The sequence below is a fragment of the Propithecus coquereli genome, unplaced genomic scaffold (genome assembly GCF_000956105.1).
Source record: "Propithecus coquereli isolate 6110/MARCELLA unplaced genomic scaffold, Pcoq_1.0 Scaffold588, whole genome shotgun sequence".
NCBI classification, from domain to species: Eukaryota; Metazoa; Chordata; class Mammalia; order Primates; family Indriidae; genus Propithecus; species Propithecus coquereli.
Genome location: NW_012151818.1, coordinates 271,140 through 271,831, shown reverse-complemented (window position 1 = coordinate 271,831; position 692 = coordinate 271,140). Strand labels below are relative to the sequence as shown.

General features: G+C 47.1%; 1 protein-coding gene across 1 annotated transcript in view; it reads left to right on the top strand.

Annotated features, from left to right (window-relative positions):
• GRIP2 (glutamate receptor interacting protein 2) overlaps positions 1 to 692 on the top strand; it is a 30,692-nt gene that overhangs the window by 12,142 nt on the left and 17,858 nt on the right. The window lies entirely within an intron of this gene.

Below are 692 nucleotides of genomic sequence, written 5' to 3'. Positions count from 1 at the left end.
TGAGCCTGTAGTCTCATCTACTTGGGAGGCTGAGGCAGGAGAATTGCTTGAGCCCAGGAGCTGGAGGTTGCTGTGAGCGAGGCTGATGCCACGACACTCTAGCTTGGGCAACAGAGCCAGACTCTTGTCTCAAAAAAAAAAAAAATCCATCATATATATATGTATTTACTTCAATTTGTAATCAATATAAAAATTGTTAACAGAACATTTTATATATTTTTTTCATACCACACCTTCAGAATCTGGTGTGTAGTTTATACATTTTATTCATTCATCCCTCAATTATAATTGGATAATAAAATGAATATTATCATCTCCATGAAGGAGGTGAAGCTCAGGGAAGTTAAGGAACTGGCCCAAGGTCACACAGCAAGGATTTGGCAGCTGGTAGGTGGGATTCGAACCAGTCTCAAAACTCGTGCTGGACGGTGGTTCCAGAACCGGACTTTAGAGTCAGGCAGGAGAATCTCCTCCCAGGTTCTAGACTTTATACCTCTATTAATGCAACCCAAGGTCACGCTTGCTTTTTTTTTTTTTTTTCCAGCGGGGTGTAACGAGGCTCAGCCGGGCTGTGCCTTGGGGCTGCCCGGGGTTCCCGAGGGCAGACCCCTCTCTGAGGCCCTGAGTGTCCAGCCCTGACTCTCTGCCCTGTGCCCACTCCTCAGGACCGGTGCCATCCACGTGGGCGACCG